The following is a 27999-nucleotide window of genomic DNA, read 5'->3' on the forward strand; positions in this document are numbered from 1 at the left end:
AAAGCTATGTGATTTCACTGATAAGTGAATTTTTACAACATAGTATTTACGGGATTAATTGATTTTGCCTTATAAAAATTAATTTTTACTATATTTATAAAACACTGCTTATAATTGTTACATAAACATTCGCGATTTGACAGGATTATAATCTAATTCTTGTAAATTAATGTTTTTTTTTTTTTTTTTTTTGCACCAAAATTAATGTTGTCAAAGGGTGTTAAAAGCCCTTTAATGTTTTGTAATTATTTATCATTCATTTATCTAACTTTAACCGAATAAAAGTTTTGTGTCAATAAAAAACAAAAATTACAGGGGATTATTTTCGTGAATAAGTTAAAAAAATAATATAAATAAATAAAAATCTCTCTCCCCCTTTCATTCCCACGAAACGTGTTGCTCTACTCATTATGTTGCTCTACTCATTATATAGTTTCTACTCCTCCACCGAAGCTTCCTTCCTGCTACCTTTCAAGAAGAAAAAAAAAAAAAAAGAAAAAAAAAAGAAGGCTTCCTTCCTGGTCAAATTGCCCTAATGGCTGACAAAACGGACTCTTGGTCTCTCAAAATGACCTAATTACAGACTGTTCGGACCCGGACCAATGCTCCAATTTGATGCCTCAATTGGTAGCCCTAGTTGTTGTTGTTGTTGCAGAGATCGGATTTCTGGGTCGGCTCGACATGGCCAAGAACGTTGCTTTTTTGTTCAACTCCTTGGCCCAGTCCTTCTATCAGTTCACATTGTCCTCTTCGGCGACGATAGTTGATGAGGTTAGGTTGGCTGTGTTGGATCGTGACCGCAGCTCCGAACTGAGTCTTTTTCGAGGAGTGGGTGGAGAGAGAAGACTCTGTAGTGTATTGCAGAGATTTTCAGAAGCAACGAATCTCAGTTAAGGGTTTTGAGGAGGTAAGTTCCAGTTTTGGTGATGATTCAAACTGTTTCTTTAAAATCTACCTATGCATTTTATGCCTTAATATATACACACATAAAGAAATTTGCTAATTGTTACCTAAACACCTAATTGTAGCTGACCATGCATCTAATCGGGCTATACCAAAATTATTCTTTAATCCTTTTCTTTTGTAAGGGTCATTTGTAATTTGTAATTTGTAATTTTTTATTTATTTATTTTTTTAAAAAAATACATTTACTTATCTAATATACATTTACTTATCAAATTTTTATTTTTATTATTATTTTTTTCTGGGCAAAGTAGAAATTATTATAGGTATGAACAATAATGTACACGGCTATAATAATCAAAGGCATACGTTGGATTATTACTTTAGAACAAAAGAACTAAATAAAGGTCAAAACCCGACCAGAAATAAGCAAAACCTCCAATGAAAAGAGAAACAGAGTAACAACTTAAGCACCAAACAGATCAAGTGCATCTTGAACTCTCAAAGCGGACAAATCCAGCACCTTCCTCCAAATAACCCGAGCAATCGATGAAAAAGACCTTTTAACTCCTTCATAAATCCTAGTATCTCTCTCAATCCAAATTCCAAACATGACATAGAGCTGTAGAAAATATTCTTCTAGCAACTCTATCTTTCAAACCATTAGAGTGAAAAGTAGTACTAAGCCATTGAGATAACTGCACCAAGCAAACACAATTAGGTAGCTGCAAATACAGGAGACATGAGAACTCAACATCTACTTGTAACATGCGTTGGATTGAACATATATGGTTATTGTTTCAACTGATGTGCTTTAAGTTTTGGTTTATTGACTTGGTTGCTGAATTAATCTACTTAGGGTATGCATCCTCATGTGTTGGATAGATCATTTTATGAAGTATATCGATGCAATAAAATAATATTATATATATACTAATCTTTTAGTGATATTATTATAACCTCCACCGATTTTGTTTAAGGAAGCAAATAAGATTTTGATAACTGTCATAGTTTATAGTCCATCTAAGATTGTGTTAACTAATTTAGTTAATCCATCATTAAATAATGATATGATAACAAAACTGCAATATTCTTACATTTTTTTTTTAATAATTATATTTCAACAGCGGTTGATAATCACCCTTAAAAGTACTCATGCACTCTACTTCTGAGGATTAATTGCATCACTTTTCTCTAGGACTAATTGCATCACTTTTTTCTAAATGTTAAGAGTACAAAGGTAACGTGTGGATACCACATGTCACCTAGACACATAATATGAAAATACAGAAATTCCTAGAGAGACAGAGAGAGAGAGTTCTCAAGAGAACAACCCAAAATACCATTAATATTAGTTATCTCAGGGCCAATTCAACACCACCCCTAGAAAACTTCCAAATAATCTTGACATAAGAGCAAGATACAAATAAGTGATCTATATCATCACCACCAGCCCTGCAGTTATGGAAGAATGGAAGCACACATCAACCGCTCCTCTGCAAGTTGGAAAAAAGATAAAACTTTGCTATGAAGAATTAGGCATCAAGTAGTTGAAACCCTTGGCCTGCTACCATTCCAGCAAAGATCATGCCAAAAGACTTTATTATGATGCACCCTAAGTGCATTCCATGCGCTTTTCAAAGAGAGAGAGCCAGAATTCCACGTCACAGCCTCCATAGAAGGCTGCAACCGAACAGACAGAAGAAAGTTTCTCAATTGTCGAATTTGCACTGTAGAAGGAGGAACGGCCCGCCTACCATTATGAAGAATGTTAGCGACCATTGCATTTTTTGGGTTTAACTCCCTATAATGTCTTTGACCAAACTTATTCAGCAAGTTGTCTCCAAAGCACCAAGGGTCAGTAAACAGCCTAATAGCAGAACCATCATCCACTTTAAATCCAACTTGCTGCTGCATGAATTCTCTCTATTCAAGCATATATTTCCATTCAGTAGATTGAGAGTAGCAATAAGAGCAGTTCCAGTAATTTGCATGTTTTGCAGACTTTCTTTTAAACCATGCAATCCAGAGGCAGTCTTTTGATTGCAGAAAGTACCAAACCAATCTACATAAACAGGCATTATTGATATCAGATAACTTTCTCACCCCCATACCACCTTCAACCTTAGGTGCACAAACTGTCTTCCAGTTAAGGGCAGGCATTTTCTTATTAGAATCACTAGAACCCCGAAGGAAATCCCTCATCTTCTTCTCCAAAACCTTGATGGCAGAAGTAGGCAACTTAAAAACAGAAGTCCAATAATAAGCAAAACAGGTAAGGAATGTCTTTGTAAGTTGTTTTTCATTCTTCAAATCTATACTTATTAGCCATAATTGCGTATAAGACAAGGACAACAAAGGCCTTATAGTTTCTATGACCAACACAATTGTTTACCCAGAAACAGTGATGTTTTTGCATGCAATTTCTCATGTGAGGTGAGACTGCGAATTGAAAGTTATAATCGTGGTGACAGCAAGAAATCATGTGTCCATTTATTTTAGCAAAAAGAATAAAAAGAACACCTACCATCGTCAAAACACATCTGCAGACACGGCAATGACCTAACATTTGCCACAATGCCTTGGACGTAAACATGCTTCTGGAGTAGAAATTTATATTATAATTCTAATGTTAATATCTGATAGATATGTAGCTCTATTTAAGAATTCTCTACTCAACAAATTGCTATTCTTCAATATGTATTATCAGCAATCCAGTAAAAAATTAATGCATGTGGGTGTGTGAAACAGAGGGAAAAAGGAATCATTTCTTTTACATGTGAAGTATGGAGGGGAGGGTCCATGCATGTAGGCTGGGATGATATCATAATTGAATACTACCATAAAATCTAGGATTTGTTAGTTGGATATATATGTGCGTGGTTACCATATAACTTGTGGTTGATTAGGAGCTTAAAAGTTCAATATTGGATATGAAATAAATTGAGATTGACTCTCTGAAACTTCAATTATTGAGCATTTGTGTTATTTGAATGTGGGGTCTGTCCTTCATTTTGTAATCATCTCTAACAGGAAGTAACAAAAATAAGAGGTAGTAGTTATTTGACATTGTATGACCAATGACCATGTACCCACTTTTGCATTGCAGAATTTTCTCTCTCTCTCTCTCTCTCTCTCTCTCTCTCTCTCTCTTATTTATTTATTTATTTTTTAAAAGAATTATTCTCTAACTAAAACTGCTTAACCAGATACATTCTCCTGTCTTTTACCAGTTTGCTCTCTCTATACATATATATAATAAATATGATTTATGCACACAAATATATATAGACTGAGTCGGTCTATAAGCAATTAGTTTTTTTCTTTTATATAATTGAGGGTGTCCCAACTCCCTTCTGAGACAAGACTAATCCCTTCCGATACTTGTAATCCCTCTTTAACTATTTCTGGCACTCCTATAAATTGAACACAACCTATGGAGGTTCATGTCCTATTTGTCAATTGTGGTTCATTAACTAATTTTGAAGTATCCATGAAGTAGCCTTCTTACCTAGTCAGAATATATATAGTTAGTTTATCTAAATGTCTTCATAAAATCACGAATGAAAATTTCATTACTTTTAAATCTGGCTGCATATTACATTAGCTTAACATGCTGCGCATTTTCAGTGCTTTTGCTGGCCTTTATACCAAGGCTCTGTGCTTTATTTCCCTACTGTGTGGCTTATTTTGTTTTACTTTTCACTTCTTTTAATGTAATCACCAATGAAAATCGTATTACTTCTAAATTTGGATGCATATTACATTAGCTTAATATGCTGCACATTTCCAGGGCTTTTACTGGTCTTTATACAAAGGATCTCTGCTTTATTTCCCTACTTTGTGGCTTATTTTGTTGTACTTTCACTTCTTTTAATGTAATCTTTGCATGATATGGAATATATTGTATGTTTTTGCTCATTTGCTGTATTGTTAATGTATTTATTTGACCATTTGATTTGTTTATGACTCTATTCTATATTATTACAGTGCTATATAATTTTTATTTTTTTTCCATTCCCTTTGACGATTTCCATGCTTTATGTGCAAGACATGTGAATTTCATTTCCTCCGGACAAATCCTATTTATATACTTCCATTTTATGCCATATAAACTCTTTTTTGTTATTGAAATCCTATTATCATAGTAATTTGATCTATCCGATTATTCGAATCAATAAATATTTGTCTTAATTGTGTGTATAATTTCAAAACTCAGCTACTTGAGCATTTGTTGTCATAGTTATATATACAAACATATAGGTAACATACATTGGTTTCAGACACCCTTGATTGATGGTTCATGTCATGTGTCTTAATTCTTAATAGCTCCTCCGTAAGCCGTTTTTTCCCTTCTCCATAAGCAGTTTAGTGGGGTTCGTATGAACCTCAAAGCTATGAATGCTGAGTACAGAAGATATATAGAAAAACGAAATAAAAATGATAGGTTTATTTGTTACCAACCTCTCAAATATGTTTGATATCTCTCATGCATCATAGGAGGAGTGTGAAGTGCTGTACTGTCATTCATTTTGTATATGTTAAACAGCCTGTGATCCCATATATATTCTTAAGATGACGGTCCCTGAACACATATCACTCTCAGCCATAACTTTATCTTCATTTCATTTTTGTCTTCTTTTCCACTGGAGTTGGTTTCATCTTTGAGTTCTTTTATTTTGGATAAACTCTCATCATGACATGTATTTAATTTTCTTCCTACAATAATGTTTTCAGTCAAGTCAGATGTATTTATCACAAAGAGTTATTTATTTTTATTTTTTTTGCTGCTGTACTAAAAGTCAAACTGTACATTGAAACAATTACTTTGTATTGTTTTTAATTATCGATCTATATGTTTTTTTGAAGGAGAAAATTTTATTTTATTTTATAATAAATCCTAGTTTTATTTTTTCTTTGTTTTTTGTCTACAGCTAGGTTGGTCAATAAGGAGCTAGGTTAGAATTTCTATTATTGTTATTATTATTATTTTTTGTATAATTGTGTGTTGTGAATACTTGTTGTTGACGAGCTCCACCATGGCTGTATGCCACGTATCATTGCTATAAAAAATTACACTTAGTCGCTCTTGATTGGGCCACGCCAGTATCTACCTAGCACCCCCCTGAAAGGGATTAAGTGATCTCGAAGTACTTATCCCCTCAAGCTGAGAGCCCGATGCGAGGAAGGGGTCTCTACCCTTCTCTCCTCTGTGAAGCTACCGCTCTCCAGTAGGACGGGTACCTTCTTACACACTGAATATGAAGCTCTCTCCTGCAGAATAGAGTTTCAACTGAAAAGGAGCAGCTCGCTTCGAGCTCGCTTGGTTGCATAACCCCGGGTCGAGCAGGGATTGTAGTCCTAAGGAGCCTAGAAGGCAGACTCCCAAAGGACCTCTTTCCCCCATTTTAGCTTCAAGAATCTGAGGTATAGTGGACAGGCGGCTGGAATCCAAGGAGACGCCTCAAGAAGAGACCAACACGGGAGGGAGAGGATTTTCTATACCCAAGGACCGAGCTCACAACACAGGATAAGTGATGCATTAAATGTGCCATCTTTCCGATTTGACCTGCATTTAATGTAGGAAGTGACCCCCTCCTCGAACCAATATAATAATCGCCTCGGGCCACCAAGCGTTGTTCCATCTGACAGAGGCGTGGGCGAGGAACCCGTGGGTAAAAGAGGGTTCACCCTCATGATCGAAGGTTCTTGACCAGGGGAACCATTATAAATAGCAGGCAGATTAGCCATTAAAGACAGAACCAACAACCCTTGAGCTCGAGTTATTTGGGTATTTATTTCTGCCTTCCCTCTCTCAATCTAAAAAAAGAATCTCTCGTGTTGCTTAGATTCCCCCTTGGACTCTATCTTCAGCATTCTTGACCTACGTGGAATTATCTCATCATCTCTAAGAACTAACATCAACATTTTGGCAACTCCGCTTGGGGGGGGGGGGGGGGGGGGGGGGGTGGGGATGTTGAGTGTGCTGGAAATTAGTCCTCCTGTCCTTCAAGGAGGACTCGCCTTGGAGGGAGACTACGGTGAGACCGCGAGCAGCATTCCTGGGAGGCAGTTCCCCGGGAGAAGAATCCTATTTCCTGACGCCCTCGTGGAGGCTCACAAGTCACTGTCCTACAGAATGGAAAAGCTAGAGGATACTAAAAAAGAAGTGATGGCCATACTTTGAGATATCGTAGACAATGGGGTGCCTCGAAGGAGCCTCGGCCAATGCAGCGAATTTACCGGTGAATTCGGTAGAGGGTATGTGACCCTGGACACCTCAACACATCGCGCACCCCCTTTGTCTACTGGGGGAAGGCGCTCTGCCGGCCCGCGAAGGCAGCAGCGAGATGCGTCCACTGGCATGCGACGAGCCCTTTTCGATACTCCTCTGACCGCACCCGCTAGATTGGACGCGCACACTTCCAACTAGAGAGAGGTTCCTCTTGGGGATAGAGATCTCGAGGAAGTTAGTTGGCAGTGCGAACCGGTTCAAAAGTCGCCTTACGTAACTTTGGCGGACTTGTAGTCTTTGTTGCAAAACGAAAAAGCCATGTTTTCTCAGGAGATCTCCCCCGAGCTGCCTTAGGCTTAGGCGGTCGCCCTTCTCCCCTATCCCCAAGGATACGTGGTGCCAAAGTTTAGCAATTTGATGGAAGGAAAGGGAACCCACGCGAGCACATGGTTCGGTTCATAGAATCACTCGGGCCGTATGGTAACGATCATTTCCTGCGACTTAGGGAATTCTCTAAGACCCTCATGGACAGAGCATATAAATGGTATGTGAACTTAGAATCGGGATAACTGGCTACATGGAATCAGTTAGCCATGCTGTTTCATACCAAGTTCTTCCGAGCAGAAGAAAGGGTGATGTTCAGATTCATGAGAGATAGGGAGAGAAAGAGAGAGAGATTGAGAGAAAAAATGTATCCTCTGTATTGTATATCTGCAGCCCTCTAAATAAGGCTTATATAAGAAAAGGGTTAGAGACCTTAATTACATAATTACACAATAACCCTAACTACTATGGGTAATTACATAAGATGACCCAATACTATAAAGAATATACATTCTAACACTCCCCCTCAAGCTGGAGAATATATATCAAATAATCCCAGCTTGGAATAGATAGTCCTTAACCGATTATGACCCAGTGCTTTGGTAAACATATCAGCTAGTTGATCTTCAGATTTCACAAATGGAGTAGAGATGCTACCACTTAATATTTTTTCCCGAGTAAAATGACAATCAATCTCAATATGTTTGGTTCTCTCATGAAACACAGGATTCGATGCTATGTGAACTGCTGCTTGGTTATCACAGAACAATGGAGTAGGAGTTTCAACTGTCAACTCAAGTTCTTTTAGAAGATTTTGTATCCATGTCAACTCACTAGTGGTATGTGCCATTGCCCTGTACTTAGCTTCAGCACTCGATCGAGCTACCACCGTTTACTTTTTACTTTTCCATGTAACAAGATTTCCTCCTACAAATGTACAGTAGCCTGTAGTAGATCTCTTATCTGAAGGAGAACCAGCCCAGTCAGCATCTATAAAACCTTCCACCCTGAGATGACCATTTGAATGTTATAGTAACCCAAAACTTGGAGCTCGCTTGAGATATTGGATAATCCGAAGAACAGCAATCCAATGTGGCATTCTAAGAGCTCCCATAAACTGACTTACAACGCTAACTGCATATGAAATATTAGGTCGAGTGATAGTGAGGTAAATTAATTTTCCAACAAGGCGACGAAATCTGCCTGGGTCATTAAATAGATCACCCTCATCAGACACAAGTTTTGTATTTGAATCCATAGGAGCATCAACCGGACGACCACCTAACATACCCGTTTCTTCTAGCAAATCCAACACATATTTTCGTTGAGATAAACTTATACCTTCCTTGGATCTAGCAACTTCAATACCCAAGACCCAAGTCTTTAGTGTGGAACTGGAAACAACTTTAACTTAGCAATGCCTGCAGAATCATCACCTGTGATCACAATATCATCTACATACACCACAAGAAAGATGAAGCCAGCTTTAGTGCGTAGGTGAAATACCGAATGATCGGTCTGGCATTTGTTAAGACCAAATTCTAATGTCGCCTCAGAGAATTTCCCAAACCAAGCCCGCGGAGATTGTTTCAATCCATACAGGGCCTTTTTAAGGCGACAAACAATGTGACGAGACTCCCCATGAGCAACAAACCCAGGTGGTTGCTCCATATAAACTTCTTCAACCAAGTCACCATGTAAGAAGGCATTTTTGACATCCAATTGGAACAACGGCCAGCTACAATTGGCAGCAATGGAAATAAGAATTCGAATAGAAGAAATCTTAGCAATAGGAGAAAAAGTCTCATCATAGTCAACACCATTAGTTTGAGTGTACCCCTTTGCTATTAGACGAGCCTTCAACCGCTCAATAGACCCGTCTTGAAGGTATTTAACTATGTAGACCCACTTACAACCAACCGGTTTGGAGCCCGGAGGTAAGGGAACAAGATCCCATGTTCCATTACGATGAAGGGCATCCATTTCATCTACCATGGCTTGCCGCCAGCCCAAATCAGAGAAAGCATCCTGCAATGTTTTTGGAACAAAAGTAGCAGATACTTTGGATAAAAAACAAGATAAAGAGGATGAAATATGACGATAGGAAACAAAGTTAGAAATGGGATGAGCAGTAACACATGACCGAATACCTTTACGAAGGGCAATAAGCAAATCATCAGGTAAAGGCGTCGGATCCGAAGACTCTGAAGGAGATGGAGGGAGCGAAGTAGGCGGTCGAGGTCGTCGAGTATAAACCTGCAAAGGAACAGCAGACCGAGGAGGTGCGGAAACAGGAAACTGAGAGGGAACCGATGGCAGAGGTGGCTCAGAAGTAATATCGAGAGGACTAGTAGAATCAGAAAAATATAGGATAGACTCAGAAAATGTTACATCAGCACTAGTGAAATAGCGTTGGAAATGAGGACTGTAACACCGATAGCCCTTCTGAGTGGCGTGAATACCCAAGAAAAACACATTTAGTTGCACGAGGGTCGAGTTTATCAAGACCAGGTCCAAGGTTATGGACAAAACACACACAGCCAAAGACCCGCGGAGTCAGATTAAACGATACGGAGTCGGGAAATAGAACAGAGTGAGGAGATTTATGGTGTAGCACTGATGAGGGCATCCTATTAATAAGATAACATGCCGTAAGAACAACATCACTCCAAAAACGTTTGGGAACATGCATATAAAATAAAAGGGCACGACAGACTTCCAGAAGATGGCGATTTTTACGCTCAGCTACTCCGTTTTGTTGCGGAGTATAAGTACAAGAGGATTGATGAATGATGCCTTTGGCATGAAAATAAGTCTCAAAAGGGTCCGAGAAATATTCTTTGGCATTGTCAGAACGTAAAACTTTAATGGAACACCCAAATTGAGTTTTGATTTCTTTGCGAAATATTTGAAAAATAGAAAACAACTCAGAACGATTTTTCATTAAAAACAACCAAGTCATCCGAGAATGATCATCCACAAAAGTTACAAAAGAACGAAATCCATTAATAGAAATATGTTTTATTGGTCCCCATACATCTGAATGAACTAATTGGAAAGGACTAGCCACATGATTATTAGCTTTTGGCTTAAAAGATACACGACAATGCTTACTAAGCTGACATGTTTCATAAGACAGAGACTTAACATGACTAAGACCGGGAACTTGACACTGCAGAACTAATAGTGAGGGATGGCTGAGACGACAGTGCCACTGGAAAGAAGACAAAGATGATTGAAGAGTCATGGAGATGGTATAAGATCGAAGTAATACAAGCCACCTACTTCATGTCCTATACCAATCCTCTTCTTCGTCTTGAGATCTTGAAAAAGACATCATGTGGGATAAAATGTTACAGAACAGTTAAGAGATTTAGTAATTTTGCTAATGGACAACAAATTAAAAGGGAATTGAGGAACATATAACACAGAGGAAAGGGACATAGAAGGGGTAAGAGGAACAGTTCCCAAACCCAAGACTTTAGTTGATGATCCATTAGCAAGAGTAACACTTTGAGAGGAAGGAACAGACTGAAAATCAGATAGGAGATGAGAACTACCAGTCATGTGATCGGATGCGCCAGAGTCAAGAATCCAGGGACTCTGAATAGAGGACAAAAAACATGCAGGGGCACTACCTGATTGAGCCAAGGACCCCATGGAAGATGAGGTGGAAGTCCGTTGTTGAGATAGAAATTGAGCATACTCATCACGGGGAATCGTGACTATAGCAGTCTCAACAGCCACATGTGGAGCAGTGGATGTGGCAGAGAGAGAAGAATCCCCATCACTAGCAGTCACTTGATGTGCACAGGAAGAAGATGGCGGTTTCCCGTGAAGATCCCAACAGTAATTGACCGTGTGATTAGTAAGACCGCAGTGAGTGCAAATTTTGGAGTCTCTGCCTTTGCCTTGACCACGACCACGGCCACGGCCACGGCCGAAATGACCACCACCACCACCTCCACGAGAAGACTGAAAGCCACCCTGGTTCACAACTAAGGCAGAACGTTCACTGTTAGAAGGAGTGGTGACACCACTGGAAGTATTGCCTGAAGAGCCACTAGATAAAGTGGCACGCTGGAGTCTAGATAACATATCAGGTAGAGAGGGAAGTGTAGAGCTACCCAAAATCTGTGCATGAACAGGTTCATACTCTTGTGACAATCTTGTGAGAACCCGAACAACATTAAAATCCTCACGTTGCTGCTGCATACTTTTCACATCAGAGGTGATGGGTTGATGCATATTTATTTCTTCACACAGTCCCATTGCTCGTGAGAGGTATTCTTCTAAACTGTGAGTCCCTTGCTGGAGATCAAAAAATTGTCTACACACCTCATAAACTCTGGTTATATTACCAGCACCAGAATATAACTGTTAGAGTCGGGTCCATATCTCCTTGGCAGTGTCCAGATATAACAGGTTGGAGCTAATATGAGGTTCAATACAATTCAGCATTAAGGAGATGATCTGAGCATCCCTTTGTTCCCATGAACTAAAATTAGCATCACTGCTTTTGGGTTTATCTTGAACCAAATGATCGCCAAAGCCTTTGGCTTTCAGGAAAATGGCCACTGACTTGGCCCATAAGATGTAATTTTTTCCATTAAGCTTGACTGAAGTCATGGGAGGATTAAAGGATGCAGGAGATAGGAGATCTGAACTGGAAGCCATGGAGAAGATTAAAAAAAATGAACCTGGGAAAAATGCCGAATCGGAATTGGGTTGGATCTGGGCCGGATCTGGAATCGGGTTGGATTTGGGCCGGATCTGGAACCGGGTGGACCTGGGTCGGATCTGGAACCGGATCGGATCTGGGTAGCTGGATCGGATCTGGGTAACTGGATTGGATCAAAACAAGTCTCTACTATCCCGGTTTTAGTAAACCAGGATTGGAATAGTGTAGCTGCGCAACCAAACAGGGCTGTTCTCCTTCACAACCCACTAACAGACTCTGGCGAGCACACAGCGGCGACACCACACAACCTCCGCAACTTCCGACCAAGAAAAAAAAAGACGAATCGATGAAGCTTCACCTTTGCCAACAATGACGGTGGGTGTCGGCGAGCTTGTTGACGATCGACGCGGCAACAACACAAGCGGCCAAGGGGCTTCAGATCTGATGGCGACGAAGGAGGCTGCAGATTTGACGACGACAACGATGGGCTTCAGATCTGACGGCGACTAAGGACGATGGCGATTATAGGTGATGTTCTCAACCTACCGGCAACACGAACTTCCGACAAAGACACTGACGATATACTCACGATTCCAGTCGCTCTCATACAAGGGCAACACACTTATTGTTTCCCACACCCATGAATTTATACCATTCTGATACCATGTTTAGATTCATGAGAGATAGGGAGAGAAAGAGAGAGAGATTGAGAGAAAAAATGTATCCTCCGTATTGTATATCTGCATCCCTCTAAATAAGGCTTATATAAGAAAAGGGTTAGAGACCCTAATTACATAATTACACAATAACCCTAACTACTATGGGTAATTACATATGATGACCCAACACTATAAAGAATATACATTCTAACAGGTGACAACGTTTTCATTAACAAAGGAGGTACAGGGTCATGGGAATGATCTATTGAAGTATGTCCACAGGTTTCATGATAGAGCGATGGAATGTTTCGAGACACATAAAGAAGATGCTCTGGCCAAAATATGCATACAGGGGATGCAGGGGCTTTACCGGATCCATCTCATCAATTTGAAGTTGACCACCTTCGCAAAATTGATAGAGGCGTCTTGTAACTTGGCAGGTAACCTGGCCGTTGGTGCTTAGGCTTTCGTCCAGGAGGATAATTGAGGCAAACGCAGACCCCTAGTTTCAGCTGCCGATACACCACCTAACAAGAAGAATGCCTGCGTACCATGGGGAAAGAACCTAGAAGAAGTACCACTACCCTTCCCATGCTCCATGGAAGAGGTTGAGGCTATCCTTAGAAAATGGATCCAACATGGCGATATTAGGCTGCCTGAGATAGCAAAAGAGCCGACTCCGGAAGAAATGGTTCATCCTCAGTTCTGCATGTACCACCGACATACCTGCTATCCCACTTCCGATTGCTGGGCTTTGTGGAACACCTTCCACAGACGAATTGCTAGCGGAGATCTCCTTCTTCCCCCAAGGGACGTCAGAGAGGAGTCATTCCCCTTGCATGAGGGAGGAGTAGCCATGATGGCAACAAGCGGGCCGGATAAGGAAGGGGAATGCGGAGATGAGGAAGCTTAGGTAGCACTTGTTGAGGATGATCACTTGTGCGCTTTTCGCTTGCTAGAAGCAGCGCCTGTTAAAAGAATTTTTCAGAAGATGGACTTTTCGCCCTTCGCCCAGAGAGAAATCGCCAAGTTCTTCTGGCTCGCCGCGAGAGATGGTCTTAAGGAGGTGGCGTCGGTTGCCCTGCTTTCTATGTCACTAGAGCCGCATGGAGTAACAATAGTTTTTATTGAAGAAGACAAGTGTATCCCCACTCCCCACTCCCCACTCCCCACAATCGACCATTGTATGTTATGGCTTTGCTTGATGGAATAGAGCTCAAGTGAGCCTTCTTGGACAACGGTTTGTCTCTTAACATAATGCCATTGGAGATCTTCAGACGAAGCGGTTCGCCAAGTGAGAAACTGGTCTGTAAACCAACCGAGATCGCAGGTTTTGGCAGCGACATACGAAGGATGGAGGGGTATGTAATCGCCGAGTTAGCCATTGGAAAGTTTAAAGGTCCGACTAAGTTCCATATTATCGATTTAGACACTTCATATCATCTGCTCATTGGCCGAAATTGGATGCCTAAGTTCGGAATAGTATCATCACCAATGCATGAAGGGATTTTGGAACGGAAAGCAGCTCACGGTCAAGTGTTCCGGGTGCCCCTTTCCCAGAAGAGAATCTCACATGGTGGAAGCCAAGTTCTTTGATGATTTCAACGACTTAGAAGAGCCCCAACAGCTTAAGGCCATCCCTTTGCTGAAGTGGGAGGAGTTTGATACAGGTCTGCCCAAGAATGCTCAAGATGGTGGAGTCGGTAAGAAGAAGTTGGTAACTTGCAAGAGGATGCGGTTAGCAGATGGTAGATTCGTCTACCACTTATGATGGTGTTGGGGGGCATGGCCTCAAGTGAAACCGCGCCTCCGAGTTAAGTCATGTCGATCGCAGTCTCTGAGCAGTGAGGAAAATTTTGAGCCAATACAACCCGAGCCCAGTCGCCCTGATCAGGAAGAGTTGGAAGTAGTGGACCTGTCCGCAGATGACCAACCTCGAATAACCTACATATCCAGAAAATTGAAGGAGGACGCAAGGGCAGCATTGATTGAACTACTTAGGGAGTTCATCGATGTCTTCGCCTAGACTTATGACGAAATGCTCGGATTGGATTCGCAGATTGTAGCACACCATCTGAATGTGCGACCAGGAGCACAGCCAGTGAAGCAAGCACAGGGAAATTTCCGCCCAGAACTTGAATTGCAAATCAAGGAGGATGTCCAATGGCTCTTGCGGGCGGGATTTATCAAACCAATTCAGCATCCCACATGGTTAGCTAACATCGTGCCAGTAAAGAAGAAGAACATGAAGATCAGAGTATGCGTTGATTTCAGAGATCTGAATAGAGCATGCCCTAAGGCCGATTTCCTACTGCCTATAATTGATAACTTGGTTGACTTTACTACAGGTTACGAGATGTTCTCATTTATGGATGGGTACAACGGATACAACCAGATTCGGATGGTGTAGAGCGATGCTGAGAAGACAGCCTTCTGCACGCCTATGGGAAACTTCCACTACACTGTAATGCCCTTCGGTTTAAAGAACGCGGGAACCACCTATCAGCGTGCTATGACAGCGATCTTTCATGACATGTTACACCGGAAAATAGAGGATTATGTGGATGATCTAGTCGTGAAATCGAGGGACAAGGGAGAGCACTTGGTGGATTTGAGAAGAGTCCTCGAACGGTGCCGAAAATACAAATTGCGAATGAACCCGCTGAAATGTGCATTCGGGGTCGAAGCTGGGCGGTTTCTAGGGTTTGTGGTACATAGACAGGGCATAGACATCAAGCAGAGTAAGGCCCGAGCCATCATGGACATGCCACCGCCGCACTCTCTTAAAGAACTAAAGAGCCTCATGGGGTGAATCTCTTACCTTAGGCGTTTCATTCCCGCTTTGGCAGAAGTTACTTATGCTTTCGGATCTTTGATGAAAGGGAGAGTCAACTTCAAATGGAAGGAGGAGCACCAGCGTGCTTTTGACAGGGTCAAGGAATTGCTTTCCTCACTAGCCACCATGATAGCTCCTTAGTAGGGCGTCCCTCTGAAACTATATATCACCTCGACCTCCCTCTCCATTGGAGCATTATTGGCTCAGGAGAAGGAGGGTCGCGAGCGCCCCGTGTATTACATTAGCAGAGTTATTTAGGACGTAGAGGTGCGATACTCGCCGATTGAGCGTCATTGTCTATCGCTGGCTTTCACGGCAAAGAAATTGTGCCATTACATCCTTGTTCATACAATTCAACTAGTCACGAAGTCTGACCCGCTGAGATACTTGCTGTCGCGGCCCATAATTTCCAGACGAGTGGCGCGGTGGCTTCTGACGTTGGCAGAATTCGACATACAGTGTCTTACACCGCACGCCATTTTGAGTCAAGCCTTGGCAGATTTAATGGCCCAGTTCCCGGCAGGGGAATTCGAACCAATGCAAACAGATCTCCCCCATGAGGAGCTCGAATCAGTGTGTTGTGCAACGGAAGGGTCGGTCTGGACTCTATCATTTGAAGGATCCTCGACGACAAAGGGAGGCGGCGCAGGAGTGGTCTTGACACCTGGGGAAGGAGAGGCCAGGAACTTTTCATATAAGTTAGATTTCCATTATTCAAACAACACAGCAGAATATGAGGCCCTAGTTCTCGGGTCATTGGCAGCTCGAGGGGCAAAAGTTAAACGCTTGCATGTTTAAGGTGACTCAAAACTTGGTGGTAAAGCAATTGGATGGATCGTACGCTATCAAGGACCGGCCTTAGTAGCCTATCGAACCATCATTTAGAGGCTTATTGGTCATTTCGACGAGTTCCACATAGTCCATGCACCACGGGACACTAATCGCCATCCAAACGCCTTGGCGACTTTGGCCTCTAAAGTCAAAATCTCGGGAAAATCGCTGAATATTGAAATCCAGAAAAAGAATGAATCTTGCTTGCACAAGGAAGTTACAGAACAAAGGGAGGAAACGGATTGGCGAAATGAATATAAAGAGTAGTTGAAGGGCGGAAAAGGAGGTATCCCGATGGCTGTGCTAAAGGACTTCACGCTTTACTCGGATGTGCTCTACTTCAGGGCCCTAGGGGGAACTTTGGCAAGATGCGTTGGGCCGAAAGATGCAGAGCATAGGCTTCGCGAAGTCCATGAGCGCACATGTGGGGACAACGCGATAAGCCTGTACCGAAGGCTGCAACGACAAGGGTTCTATTGGCCGCTCATGGCAAGGGATGCGAGCGTTATCCAGAGGGCGTGCCTTGAGTGCCAAGAATTGATCGAAAGGTTTGAATGTGCTGCTTTTGACAATAAGGATTGGAGGAAGAAGTATAAGGATTACCTCGAGCACGAGGTACTCCTACAAGATCGTGAGAAGGCTGTCTTGTTAAAAAAGAGGGCAGTTCATTTCTTTATGAGGAGGGGGGAGCTTGTAAGGTGGGGTTTTGATGGTAGACCCAAGCGTTATATGAGTATTTCGGAAGCACAAGAGACACTGAAACAGGTACATGAAGATGAGCACTAAGGTTGGCAAAGGTTGTACAATCGCCTTGTCATGCTCGGTTACTACTCGCCTAAAATGCAAGCAGACAGCAAGGAGCAAGTTCGAAGATGCCGGGAATGCCAAATCCATAACCACGCCATCCATGCACCATCAGTTGAATTACACTCCCTTAACTCCTCGTGGCCTTTTCATACTTGGGTCATGGATTTAATAGTGCCAATCTCCCCGAAATCAAGGAAAAAGAAATGGATATTGGTGGCAACGGAAACGTTTACCAAATGGGTCGAGGCTGTAGCCCTCTCAACGGCAATGGGACAACTGGTGGCCAACTTCATTAAGAAAACATAATATGCCATTTCGGTGTACCCCGAGTCATCTTATCCGATAATGGAACTCCTTTCATCAACAATAGAGTTCACCGACTTCTTAGTAGATACCAAGTGACTCACCGCAAATCAACACCTTACTATCCAAAAGGCAACGGGAAAACGGAGGCCACCAATAAGACTCTCCTCCGAATATTGAGTAGAACTCTGAAAGAAGAACACACCAAGTGGGCTGAATAGTTACCTTTAGCACTCTGGGCCTACTGGACCTCCGTTAGGGGCGCCACCGGTGCCACGCCATTCTCGTTGGTATATGGAATAGAGGCAGTGCTTCCAGTGGAGATAGTTATCCCGTCGGGAAGTTTAACCGAAAGGAGCCAACCAACGCTTAATCCTCGGATTTGGGAGATTGAGGGATTAAAGGAATGACAGGAGCAAGCAAGAAGCAGACTTGTAGTTTATCAACAAAGGGTCACTCGGGCTTACAATGCCACTGTCAGGCCTTGTACATTTCAGGAAGGCGACCTGGTACTGAAAGCAGCAACCCACATTATGAGAAACCTCTCAGCACCAAAATTTACTAGAAAGTGGGAGGGACCCTTTGAGGTCAGAGCTGCAAATGGCAGTGGCTATTACGAGATTGGAAAGGTGGGAAGTGCGACAACTATGGGGTTGTTCAACGCCAAGTGGTTGAAGAAATATTACGCCTAGGCCTGGTGAGCAACAAAGAATCTCGCACCCCTCCCCTCTTCCTCGAGGCACTGTACCTGCCCAGACACCTCGAGGCACTGTATTTTCGAAAGTGAGGTTTCCCTTTTGATAATGCCTTTTACCCTCTTTAGGCACTGTACCTGTCTAGCCACCTCGAGGCACTGATTTGTAAAAGCAATAGCTTTTCTTTTTGGCAACATCTCTTGTTTCCTCGAGGTACTAGGTCTGTCCAGACCCCTTGGGGCACTGAACTTTGTAAAAGCAATAACTTGTACTGGCATTTACTATTATCAATAAAGAGGGGCCCGAGGAATCGTATCTCTTAACACGACTTGGATAATTTAAAAAACGTTACCCGTTCATTGTTTATTTTACACATGAACATATTAGAATGCTGTTCTACTAATAGTGCATTAATAAAAGGCATGGAGAATTCAACAGAAAGTTTTCTTCATTCATAGGGAAAAGAGGGAATAACACAGACGAATACGCTAATTTCCCTCAAGAAAACTACGATAACAGAGGTTTATAATTATGAAATCATACATCAGAGTAAGTTGTCCAAATTCAACCTCATGGGACCAGCAAAGACAGCCTACGCGTAATCTCCTCTTCTCATGCAGTTACATACTGACGTCTCGAGTCTATTTGTCCCTGAAGCTCGGCTAAGTGGGCTTCCTCGGATTCTAGGATTCTCTTGTTATCCTCCACATGATCACGGAGATCCTTAATCTCGAGAACCATCATCTCACACGCCTCGTGAGATTTGACCCGCTTAACCGCGTCCTCGAGCCAACCCACATCACTCGAACCCCCTGAAGAGCGGCGAGGATGTGCCTAAGGGATTCGAGCTCCTTCTTGTCCAAGCGCCTTTTCTTAGCCTTGTGAAGGACCTTCACCAATTTGAGTAACGACTTGTAAACAAAATCTACAAAGAAGGTCGCGGTCCCACCAAGGTTCTCAAATGAGCCAGGATGTTTGATCTTGATCTCCTCGAGCACTCTTACCTCTTCTAGACTAAAGGGTAAGTCCACCCCACGAGACAATGGGTAAGGCCACATTTGGTACCTCTGCCCTATGAGGACTGACACCTTTCTCAGAGCATGGCTCAGGAAAGAGTACCCTGCCCAGCATCACCCGCAGCGGCCGCAAGAGAACCATCATCATCATGGTGATCACCTCCGCCCCTGCCCCTTCTCCTCGTTTCGACCACAGCCCTCGCACTGGTCACCTTCCTTGCCCTGAACGTCGCCCCACCTGGCCCATCTTCCTCGTTTCGACCATCGCCCTCGAGCTGGTTATCTCCCTTATCAAGCCCAACATTCTCATTTCCACTATCCTTGGCATGTTTAGCAATACGTTGACTATCACCCCTCAACGAGCTTCCCGCAGCAGAGGCAAAGTCCCTCAAAGAATGATTTGAAGACGAGCCCTCTACACTCAGCGAATCACTCTTCTCCGGAGGAAGAGCATCACGAGCCGTGTTCACTAATTTCTCAAAGTCATCAAGCGAAGTGAGAGCGATCTCTTGGAGAACTTTGACAGAAGTATCAGTACCACCGTCACTGTTTACATGGCTTTGCTCTATGTTTGTTGAGGTAATTGGAATATTATCGTCGCACGCCTGAACGTCAGTGGTTGAAGAAAAATAGGAGTTAATAACTAAGGCGGAAGTAGCAAGACAGAGGAAAAACAGCCTCTTGCCAAAAGGGAATGATGGTACCTTGGGTAGAGCGTGAAAAATTGGACTCACTTTCGACATTAGAGGCATTTGCGCCAATCGAGCCCATGACAGCCTCATTAACTTGACCTGTACTCGCATCTAGCCTACTAAGACCTCGCGCTAGAGGTATTAACTCCTTACCTATCCCATGCCGCGAGCGAAGAAGCGCGTGAAGTGGATCTGAAGGAATGTCCAATCCACCTTGATCAACAGAAGAAGCACGAGCGGGCACATTTCCCTCAATAGCGTTCTTGAGAGGCAAGGATTGGGATCTTGTGCCAGAAGCGGCCCCAGCACGAGTTACTACGTGAGGGACCCCTAGAGATGCCTCAGAGCCTTCAGGGACTATGAAGTCATGTGAAGGGACTTGAGAACGGAAACGGAGTTAGACCACTAGCAAAATAGGAAGAATTACAAGACACTAAAAGAAAGCAAAGTGAGAAGGGCCTAACCTTAGCTCGTTTTGATGGCATGGCCTTGGAGGCAGGAACAAAGGTACTCACATCCTGATCCATTTTGCGTTTGGTACGACGAGATTTAGAGGCCTGCAAAGCTATTATAGGTATGTTTGAGGGAAACACTAGAGGACGTAATCCAAAGGTTCCACATGGCTTCCCCCGAGCAACCACACCTTGCTTACCTGAACGAAAGGAAGTATCTCCCCTTAACAAGGGACGAACTGGAACGGGGACAGGGTCGCTTAGCACAAAGGATTTGAAGGAAGCCACGGTTTCTTTCCATTATGCCTTCGTCTCCATACCCTAGCGACCCACCCTCGACTTGGCAGTATTCGGAGGACTGGACATTTGCCTTCGAGCTCTACACCATTGGAATCAAGAAAGCGAGAGAGCCCTATAGCAGAGGTGCTCTTACTTTCGCTAGTACTGTAATTATACAAGCGAGGGAAACCTTGGTGTAATACCCCTAATTTTAAAAGGATAGTCTTGGTATTTTAATTATTGTTTATTGCATTTTCTTTGGTTATTTGCTTATTTGCACTTTGATTATTCTTTAATTAAATTAATTGTTTTATTTATTTTATTTGCACTTTGATTTTTCTTTAATTAAATTAATTGTGTTATTTATTTTATTTAGTTGAAATTTTATTTAGTGAATTAATTGTGTTAATTGTTTAAATGGTTTATTTGTATTATGTATTGTATTTAAATGAATTAATTGATTTATTTGGGACAATTAGTTTTAATAATTATTAAAGTATAGTTAGGGTTTTGTATGTCGGGGAAATCACGTAATGGGTTTAGCCGATTTAGCAATAGATTTAATTATTGTTCCTTTCCTTCTCTGAGCGAGATTAGAATTAGGGTTATGTTTTCCTAAGCCTATAAATACATTATACGTCTGCTAGGTTAAAACAAAAACCCTATTCACGTATTGAGAGGCAGAGAGAAACAAAGAGAGAAACTTGAGAGAATAAAGGCGGAAGGAACAGATTGCTTCTGGATTGAACCAAGAGCAACGGAGGTGTTGAACGGCAGTCTAGTCAGAAACTCAGAGACGGTGGTTTAAGGTTTCAAAACTGAAACCGAAGGCAAGTTCCTATTCTAATTCCTTCCCTTAAACCTGTGTTCTGTGTATGCCTAGGTAGACTCCAGGATTTAAATTAATGTTAAAACATATCTTATATGCATGTTAGTTCAGACTGTAAACAGTTTTATTGAGTTGATTAACTGAATTGGATTTAATGAACAAATTGTTTCAGTTTGTGTTTAATTCTTGTTAGCAAAGCGTACTGGTTGTCAACGAGTTTCTGGATAATTTGAGACATTAACTAAACCCTATAAAGCTTAATAAAAACACTACAGAGGCTCTGAACATCGCTGGAGGCGAAGAAGATGAATGAAAATCGAGCTACGGCTCTTAAGGGAGAGAGAGCCGTTTCCCTAAAGGAGGGAGCCAGCTCCCTCAATGTCGGAGCCAGCTCCCTCAATGTCATAGCCAGCTTCCACATGGAGGGAGCCGGCTCCCAAGGGTGGGGAGCTGGCTCCCATGTGTTTGGAGCAGGCTCTCAACTTTTAAGAGCCTGCTCTCGCCCTGAAACGCGCTGAAATGGTTTTTTAGGGGCTGTTTGGGTTGTCTGAGGTTTTCTAAAGCTGTTTAAATTGTACTAAATGATGTAAATAACTGCTATGGACTTATAAAAATATTGGGAAGCATTATTACATTATTGTATTAGGGAATGGAGCAACATGAAGTTAAAGAAAAGCCTGCTTGTTGAATATGGTTTTGTTAATTTATTTGCTTACTGAAATTTAGCAAATCTCTTATATATAATTTAATGGTGTTTAGTCATATTTCAACCCTGTTATAAGTGTAGTAGATTATCTGCAATTAACTATGCTTGGATTGGATTAAATTGATATTTGATTTGTTGTAAACTGTCTCAATTTATGGACGGTTTGGAGGATTTAAATGCTTAGCTTTATTTTAGCAATTTAAAGGATTGGAACATGATTTTTAGATCTTATAATGAATGCCTAATATGGTCATACATGTATTAAACTTTATTTATGCATATCTTGAAGTATGGTCGATGAATACTTATTACTGTTTTATTAATTATACTATTTGGAGGATTGTATGCACTGGTATGGGACAGTAGCGTACTAGGGATGGATTAGTCTAAACACTAAGTCCTACCTATTCTGGATTGAGGTATGGATTAACTATAAATGTTAAGTCCTACTCATATTGGTATCAGGTCAATAAATAATTGAATGACATACTTTGGTTTCTGGATGGATTTTTATACATATGTCAGGCCACTGTATCAGATGGATGATATTTTATATTAGGCTTATACGGACTTTATATATTTATGATTATGGTGCCGTGATATGAGCTTGAGTTTCAGGATCATGGTTAGGGTGTGTATATCGCCTAGGATGGATAACTGGACATAGTTGCTGTTCCCTGGTAGGTCTAGGTACACATGACAACGTTATGTGCGATTTGTATGGTATCTCTACTCAGGCTGAGACAGATTTATTGGGCTAGTGAGCATCTTATAGTGTGTATTTATACATATATGGACTACTTTAGTTATTGTTGAGCTATTTAGGATGTATCTGTGTATCGGGTTTCTGTATGGATTGTAGTAGGATAGAATTTGCATGTAGGCCTGACCCATTCTCTTATTTTTCAGGTATTCGTCAGTTCCAGGGTTAGAGCTTGATTGTGCTGAGCAAATACAGTCACTCATTCCTCCGACTACGTAGGACTGCTTTCCATGTTTAGCTTTGGATTTTGTTTCGGTTTGGGATTTTGATAGGTGTCCACCGGATGGATTCCCGAATTGTTTAAGTAATGAAGGTTTTGGATTATTGGATTTTAATTATATTATTTTGAGGTTTTTAAATTTAGAATTCTTTCAGCTTTATTATTTTATTCTTATTTCATTTTTTGTATTCCGTGCTTATTTACATATTAATTGTTTGGTATCCCTTGGATCTATGCTTGGACTTGATCACCCGTGGCTCTAGAATCGAGGGGTATCACACTTGGTCCTACCCAAATTGTTGAGCCAGGTTGTAGGCCACACCTACCCCGGAACTAGGAGGGAGAAAGGCAGGAAGATAACCTGCAGATGACATTGTAAGGACGGCCGAGGCAGGATTTTTGTGTACGGCTTCACCGGTTAATGTTGCACCATTCTTTGGTATAGTCTGATCAATATGAGGACCTTAGATATACGGTTGAGCTACGAAGCAGCTCTCTCTGTCAATAAACTTGACAAACTTCTTTTTAGAAGAAAGCTTATGCCAACGAAATGACCTTTTCAGGTTGGAATCACTGGGCACGGCTGCAGGGCAAGGAGCATAGCCAAGGAAATGTTCGTAGAGAAACATTTGTAAAAATATGGTGTTCATAGGAGAAACCACACTCATACGACCAACGGATTGTTCCATGCGAGTGTGGGCCAAATCTAGCTCATGATAAAGAGTGCCCAAAAATAGGGCGGCAAGGGGGACACTCTTACCACGAAAGAGCCTAATTGCCAAAGGGACCAGATCGGGGTAGGGACCATCATCCGGAGGACTTTGAAAAAATGAAACGAGAGAGCCATGACAAGAGATAGCCAGCAAAGCGAAGAGGATCCCTGCACTTGGGACCGTTGAAGGAGGGATGCCCCTCGAGGTCGCGCGGAGGGAAATCTTGAAAGTAGTAACGCAGAATAGACACAAAGGTGCACTTGCTACCTGTCTCGGGAAAGTCTTCTCTAAGCCCGTTTGTCTGATACCGAGTGGCAATCTTCCTGGCTGCAGTAATGGCCCCTCGAAGCGTGGCAGCCCGTTCGACCTCGATCTCAGGAATGGTCCAATTGCTCGGGTCATACTTGCTAAATAAATTCAAACACATCAGCTGAACGACGTCCTCAAGAGTCGGGGTGAACTTGCCCCAGGAAGTAACGAAGGTATGTGTATCCTTGCTCCAACGAGATATGAGTAAGGCGAGGCCTCGACCATCTTGAGAAACAGTAAGTTGACGAGTATTGTAGATCGCATCAGTGATCCTCGAGGCCTTCAGGGCCTTGCAGAAGATGTCATTGGCTAAGATACCATTAGTCCAACTCTCCCAACCAACACAATGACCTATTTGTCCTATGAACGCATAAGTGCAATGAGGGAAGTCTCCTCGCTGGACCCTTAGTCTCATAATCGAGCCAGGAGGAATTTTTGCCCCCTCTCAAGCGTAGGGTTCTCCCTCGAAGAGGTACGAACCGTCTTGGACCTCGGAAACATTGCTTAGCCCTTCATTATTCACCCAGAAGGTGTCGCTCGAACCATAATAGGAGGCAACGCGCCATTCGGCCAAAGGAGGGACGCTGGGTACGTTCGGGCGAGCTGCTCGAGGCACGATTCAAGAGTTTGGAAAAGGTGTAGGAGGCCTCGAACAAAGGACGGTTGCCCAAAAGCTACAAGTAGCGGTTTGAACTCTCTATCTCTTTGAGATGTCTTAAGTGTGCTCAAAATTTCTGAAGAAAAAATGAGGCTAAGTCTCAACTTATAAAGGGCAAATAGTCGCGGGCCTGGCAAATGAAAAGACATGACGCGAGACCCGAAGCGTCGCAGCTTTACTGATTGATTTAAAATTAATGGCTTGACAAGACGATAATAATAAATGCATACCGCCTCTTAACAAGCTCGAGGGGCGTGGACGTACAAGCGCACGCTTTCCCATCACAAATAAATGACCTTTTATTTTCCACACCTAAAAGGACATGGCAATTTGCTCGAGCCCACATCCTGCGACCTCGAGCAGGGGGGCAAAATGTTGACGAGCTACGCCATGGCTATATGCCACGTATCATTGCTATAAAACATTACACTTGGTTGCTCCTGATTGGGCCACACCAGTATCTGCCTGGCACCCCCTGAAAGGGATTAAGTGATCTCGAGTCACTTATCCCCTCAAGCTTAGAGCCCGAAGCGAGGAAGGGGTCGCTACCCTTCCCTCCTCTATGAAGCTACCCCTCTCCAGTAGGACGGGTACCTTCTTACACACTGAATATGAAGCTCTCTACTGCAGAATAGAGTTTCAAATGAAAAGGAACAGCTCGCCTCGAGCTCGCTTGGTTGTGTAACCCCGGGTCGAGTAGGGATTGTAGTCCTAAGGAGCCTAGAAGGCAGACTCCCAAAGGACCTCTTTCCCCCATTTCTAACTTCAGGAATCTGAGGTATAGTGGACAGGCGTCTGGAATCCAAGGAGACGCCTCAAGAAGAGGCCAGCACGGGAGGGAGCGGATTTTCTATACCAAGGACCGAGCTCACAACAACACAGGATAAGTGGTGCATTAAATGTGCCATCTTTCCGATTTGACCTGCATTTAATATAGGAAGTGACCCCCTCCTCGAACCAATATAATAATCGCCTCGGGCCACTAAGCGGTGTCCCATCTGACAGAGGCGTGGGCGAGGAACCTGCGGGTAAAAGAAGGTTCGCCCTCATGACCGAAGGTTCTTGACCAGATGAACCATTATAAATAGCAGGTGGATTAGCCATTAAAGATAGAACCAACAGCCCTTGAGCTCGAGTTATTTGGGTATTTATTTCTGCCTTCCCTCTCTCAATCTAAAAGAAGAATCTCTCGTGTTGCTTGGATTCCCCCTTGGACTCTATCTTTAGCATTCTTGACCTACGTGGAATTGTCTCCTCATCTTTAAGAACTATCATCAACACTTGTCTTAGAAATCTTGAGAATGTCTCGTGTAGGTGCGTGGAAAAGAACTTGGTCCTCAATTGGGAAAAATGCCATTTTATGGTGACCTGTGGAATTGTGTTGGGTCATATCATCTCATCGGAAGGAATTGAAGTTGACAAATCCAAAATTGATGTCATTGCCAAATTACCAACTCCAAAAACGGTGAAAGACATCCGATCATTCCTAGGCCATGTCGGCTTTTATGGGAGATTCATTCAAAATTTTAGCCTTATTGCAAAGCCTTTATGCAATCTCCTAGCCAAGGATGTCCAATTTGAATGGAGTGCTAAATGTGAAGAAGCTTTTGTCAAACTCAAGAAGATGTTTACTACTGCACCAATCATGCAACCACCGGATTGGAGCTTGCCATTTGAGCTAATGTGTGATGCAAGCGATTATGCCATTGGGGCGGTACTTGGACAAAGAAAGGAAAAGAAGCCATGTGCAATTTACTATGCAAGTCGGACGCTTAATGATGCTCAAATGAACTACACCACCACTAAAAAAGAGCTCCTTGCTATAGTATATGCACTTGACAAATTCAGGTCTTATCTAATCGGATCTCCAATCATGATCTTCACTGACCATGCTGCACTCAAGTATCTTCTTGCAAAGAAAGATGTTAAGCCACGACTCTTGAGGTGGATCCTTCTACTCCGAGAATTCGACATTGCCATCAAAGATAAAAAGGGAGTAGAAAATGTGGTGGCGGACCATTTATCTCGTCTTATTTGTGATTTATCTTTAGAATCTAACCCTATTAAGGATTCATTTCCAAATGAGCATTATTTTTAGTGTCATCTTTACCTTGGTATACTGATATTGTTAATTATCTTGTTTCAGGTAAGATGCCTAAATCATGGAGTACACAAGATCGGAGGAAATTTGTGAATGAAGCTAAAAAGTTCTATTGGGATGAACCATGCCTTTATAAGTATGGTGCGGATCAAATCATCCGATGATGCATTTCGGATGAAGAAAAAGGAAGTGTGATGAACTTTTGTCACAATGAAGCATGTGGAGGCCACTTCTCTTCGAAGAAAACTGCAGCAAAAATTCTTCAATATGGACTTTATTGGCCATCATTGTTCAAAGATATACACAATTTTTGCAAAGCTTGTCCAAGATGTCAATTATAAAAGGAATCACAAGAAGAAACATGATGCCCTTGAATCCAACCTTAATCATTGAAATATTTGATTGTTGGGGCATCGACTTCATGGGACCATTCTCATCCTCGTACGGTAACTTGTACATTTTATTAGTTGTTGATTATGTTTCCAGGTGGGTGGAAGCACGATCTTGCAAGAACAATGATAACAAAACTATTGTGAAGTTCTTAAAAGATAATATTCTTGTAAGATTTGGCACCCCAAGGCAATTATAAGTGATGGTAGTTCACACTTTTGTAACCGTACTTTTGAGGCACTCATGCGAAAGTATGGAGTTACACATAAAGTGTCATGTTCTTACCACCCTCAAACCAATGGGCAAGCTGAATTGGCTCAATAGGGAGATGAAGCAAATTTTAGAAAAAACGGTAAATTTGTCCTATAGTTTAATGAAGGTAGAGAACTGAATGCTATAGTTTAATGAATGTAGAGAACTTCGTTAGAAATGTAATAGAATCCTGTAATATTGAAGTGAGAATGCTTATGTAATAAATTGCTTAAGGAAATATGTTTGTTCGTAATATGATATTTAGATGATTTCTGTTACTCCCGTGTTCTGATTTTTAGCTTTTCTATTATTTATGGAAATCATATATATTCTAGGAAAGCATCA

At 42.1% G+C, this 27999-nt stretch overlaps 1 long non-coding RNA gene across 2 annotated transcripts; it reads left to right on the top strand.

Annotated features, from left to right (window-relative positions):
• Nucleotides 1–58: 58 nt before the first annotated feature.
• Nucleotides 59–27998, top strand: LOC132294568 (uncharacterized). 2 transcript variants are annotated; one of them, XR_009478111.1, is made up of 3 exons: nucleotides 284–907; nucleotides 23158–23324; nucleotides 27058–27998. It is a non-coding gene; the product is annotated as an uncharacterized LOC132294568 (long non-coding RNA). The 2 variants fall into 2 exon arrangements; XR_009478110.1 differs by lacking the exon at nucleotides 27058–27998 and having other exon boundaries at nucleotides 59–907; nucleotides 23158–23370.
• The last annotated feature ends 1 nt before the right edge of the window (nucleotide 27999 follows it).

The sequence above is a fragment of the Cornus florida genome, unplaced genomic scaffold (genome assembly GCF_030987335.1).
Source record: "Cornus florida cultivar Cherokee Brave unplaced genomic scaffold, ASM3098733v1 CherokeeBrave_3.0.0_Hap2_Chr02, whole genome shotgun sequence".
In the NCBI taxonomy this organism is placed as follows: domain Eukaryota; kingdom Viridiplantae; phylum Streptophyta; class Magnoliopsida; order Cornales; family Cornaceae; genus Cornus; species Cornus florida.